Source organism: Bactrocera oleae, unplaced genomic scaffold (genome assembly GCF_042242935.1).
Source record: "Bactrocera oleae isolate idBacOlea1 unplaced genomic scaffold, idBacOlea1 ctg00000010.1, whole genome shotgun sequence".
Lineage (NCBI taxonomy): Eukaryota > Metazoa > Arthropoda > Insecta > Diptera > Tephritidae > Bactrocera > Bactrocera oleae.
The window spans coordinates 565,001-569,213 of NW_027212753.1; the positions used below are offsets into that span (position 1 = coordinate 565,001).

The 4,213-nt window shown below is 33.4% G+C and overlaps 1 non-coding gene and 1 pseudogene across 1 annotated transcript; both read left to right on the plus strand.

Moving 5' to 3' along the window:
• The first annotated feature begins 527 nt into the window (after window positions 1-527).
• Window positions 528-706, plus strand: LOC138858606 (5.8S ribosomal RNA). Its single transcript, XR_011397658.1, has one exon. It is a non-coding gene; the product is annotated as a 5.8S ribosomal RNA (ribosomal RNA).
• Window positions 707-1,200: 494 nt separating this feature from the next.
• Window positions 1,201-3,987, plus strand: LOC138858585 (large subunit ribosomal RNA; annotated as a pseudogene).
• Window positions 3,988-4,213: the final 226 nt, after the last annotated feature.

Genomic DNA, 4,213 nt, shown 5'->3' on the forward strand with positions numbered 1-4,213 from the left:
TTCAAAATGTTTTGAATTATACAATGTTTTGAATGTTTTTCTGTTTTTTTTTTTTTTTTTAACTCCTTGTAATGCATTATGACAATATATATTATATTGTGAACTTCGCATACATTGTATTTGAACGCAATAAAAAAACCTTTAAACATATAGCTGTACTTATTATTTATATAGAAAATAATATTTAATTGTGATATTTATATAAAATATTATAAATGATAAGTTAACTTGTTCACATTAACGTGTGTAATACCTTTTTTTTATGGTATTTTCTATTTGTGATTAAAAACATGTTGAAAAATTTAAAAAAAGAAAACGCACAAATAGAGAAGAAAATAATATATAAAAGGTATTACTGTTTTTGTTGACCTAAGACATGCGCAGCTGCAAATGTTTGGGTTTAAAATTACAATTTATTGAAAGATGTTTTAAACTTATGTATTAAAAATTTATTATTGATTAATTATTAATACTTTCAATAAATTAAAATTCTTTGACTTTGAATTAAAAAAATACAAAAAAATTATCACTCTAAGCGGTGGATCACTCGGCTCATGGGTCGATGAAGAACGCAGCAAACTGTGCGTCATCGTGTGAACTGCAGGACACATGAACATCGACATTTTGAACGCATATTGCGGTCCATGCTGTTATGTACTTTAATTAATTTTAAAGTGCTGCTTGGACTACATATGGTTGAGGGTTGTAAGACTATGCTAAATTAGTTGCTTATTCTTTTAGTCAATTAATAGAATTTAAGCATATGGCATATTATTGGATTGTATTTTTCAATCCATAATATTAATAGCATAAAAAGAAATATAGAAAATATATTCTTGAATACCTCATATTTGAACGAAAATTTATGATAAATGAGAATCTTAGTATTCCCATAAAAGAAAAAATAAAATTAAATTATATTAAATAATACATAAGAGGAATGTCTAGCATAAAATAAATTTTTATTCTAGAATTAATTCACTCTATTGTATTGAGAAAAATTTATAATAAAAAAAAATATATGATATGTGGAGGAATAATGTTGTTAATTTTATTAATTATTATATTATGAATTTTAAAAAGGGATGAAAAGATTGAATAATATTGAGTAATCAAGATATAAAAATATATTTCTTTAAAATAGCAAATAGCAAAAAAATTAAATAAAAATAAACAAATCAATCTAAAATATATTTTATACAACCTCAACTCATATGGGACTACCCCCTGAATTTAAGCATATTAATGAGGGGAGGAAAAGAAACTAACAAGGATTTTCTTAGTAGCGGCGAGCGAAAAGAAAATAGTTCAGCACTAAGTCACTTTGTCTATATGGCAAATGTGAGATGCAGTGTATGGAATATCTTAATATCTAGTATGAGAAATTAACGATTTAAGTCCTTCTTAAATGAGGCCATTTACCCATAGAGGGTGCCAGGCCCGTATAACGTTAATGATTACTAGAAAGATATTTCCAAAGAGTCGTGTTGCTTGATAGTGCAGCACTAAGTGGGTGGTAAACTCCATCTAAAACTAAATATAACCATGAGACCGATAGTAAACAAGTACCGTGAGGGAAAGTTGAAAAGAACTCTGAATAGAGAGTTAAATAGTACGTGAAACTGCTTAGAGGTTAAGCCCGATGAACCTGAATATCCATTATGAAAAATTCATCATTATAACTGTAGTATTTAATTTTAAATATTATAGTAATAGTGTGCATTTTTTTCATATAAGGACATTGTAATCTATTAACATAATAAAATATTTATCAAAAGATCATTGGTTTTTAAGTTTATTCAAATTAATTTGCTTTTAGCTTATTAACATAGAATAATTACTGATGATTTGATAAAGTGTTGATAGATTTTATTATATATAATGCTAAAATTCTTTTGAATTTTACAATAATATTATTATCATTGATTTTAATATTAATTGTATGCATTTATATGATTAACAATGCGAAAGATTCAGGATACCTTCGGGACCCGTCTTGAAACACGGACCAAGGAGTCTAACATATGTGCAAGTCATTGGGTTATATTAAACCTAATGGCGAAATTAACTTAACTGTATTAATAATGGGATTAATTTTTAATGTATTACATTATTAATTCAATCCCGGGGCGTTCCATATAGTTATGTATAATGATAATTTATTATTATTTATACCTCTAACTGGAGCGTACCTTGAGCATATATGCTGTGACCCGAAAGATGGTGAACTATACTTGATCAGGTTGAAGTCAGGGGAAACCCTGATGGAAGACCGAAACAGTTCTGACGTGCAAATCGATTGTCAGAATTGAGTATAGGGGCGAAAGACCAATCGAACCATCTAGTAGCTGGTTCCCTCCGAAGTTTCCCTCAGGATAGCTGGTGCATTTAAAAATTATGTAAAATAATCTTATCTGGTAAAGCGAATGATTAGAGGCCTTAGGGTCGAAACGACCTTAACCTATTCTCAAACTTTAAATGGGTAAGAACCTCACCTTTCTTGATATGAAGGTTGAGGTTATGATATAATGTGCCCAGTGGGCCACTTTTGGTAAGCAGAACTGGCGCTGTGGGATGAACCAAACGTAATGTTACGGTGCCTAAATTAACAACTCATGCAGATACCATGAAAGGCGTTGGTTGCTTAAAACAGCAGGACGGTGGACATGGAAGTCGTAATCCGCTAAGGAGTGTGTAACAACTCACCTGCCGAAGCAACTAGCCCTTAAAATGGATGGCGCTTAAGTTGTATACCTATACATTACCGCTAAAGTACATGATTTATAATACAATTTCGGTTGGATTATAAATTTTGAAACTTTAGTGAGTAGGAGGGTACAATGGTGTGCTTAGAAGTGTTTGGCGTAAGCCTGCATGGAGCCGCTATTGGTACAGATCTTGGTGGTAGTAGCAAATAATCGAATGAGACCTTGGAGGACTGAAGTGGAGAAGGGTTTCGTGTGAACAGTGGTTGATCACGAGTTAGTCGGTCCTAAGTTCAAGGCGAAAGCCGAAAATTTTCAAGTTTTAATGAAATGAAATGAATGAATTTTTATTCCATAGTAATTAAACACTTGAATAATTTTGAACGAAAGGGAATACGGTTCCAATTCCGTAACCTGTTGAGTATCCGTTTGTTATTAAAAATGGGCCTTGTGCTCATCCTGGCAACAGGAACGACCATAAAGAAGCCGTCGAGAGGTATCGGAAGAGTTTTCTTTTCTGTTTTATAGTCGTACTACCATGGAAGTCTTTCGAAGAGAGATATGGTAGATATGGTAGATGGACTAGAAGAGCATGACATTTACTGTTGTGTCGATTTTTTCTCCTCGGACCTTGAAAATTTATGGTGGGGTTACGCAAACTTCTCAACAGGCCGTACCAATATCCGCAGCTGGTCTCCAAGGTGAAGAGTCTCTAGTCGATAGAATAATGTAGGTAAGGGAAGTCGGCAAATTAGATCCGTAACTTCGGGATAAGGATTGGCTCTGAAGATTGAGATAGTCGGGCTTGATTGGGAAGCAATACCATGGTTTATGTACTCGTTCTGGGTAAATAGAGAATTTCGATTCTTGTTCCCCGGATAGTAGTTACGTAGCCAATTGTGGAACTTTCTTGCTAAAATTTCTAAAGGATTTATTATTGTATAGATACTTTTTAAATTATAACGATTATCAATTAACAATCAATTCAGAACTGGCACGGACTTGGGGAATCCGACTGTCTAATTAAAACAAAGCATTGTGATGGCCCTAACGGGTGTTGACACAATGTGATTTCTGCCCAGTGCTCTGAATGTCAAAGTGAAGAAATTCAAGTAAGCGCGGGTAAACGGCGGGAGTAACTATGACTCTCTTAAGGTAGCCAAATGCCTCGTCATCTAATTAGTGACGCGCATGAATGGATTAACGAGATTCCCTCTGTCCCTATCTACTTCCCCTGCGGGTTTGGGGAAAGAATATGCCCGCGGCAAGGCATGCCTGTCGTAAAAGGCGACTAAAAGCCAATATGCACTATGACTGTTATTATATTCTTTGCCCAGTAATATCAGCATAGTATATGGAGTGATAGTGCTATAATACTCAGCTTGAACTGATATTAGAAACACTTTAAATGAAAAAGCAAATAAAAAGACATTTGAAGTTCAAGCGACAAATGTCACCAGTCATTTGAGTAATGGGGAGCTCAACTGGCAGTAGTTTAGGCTACGCAG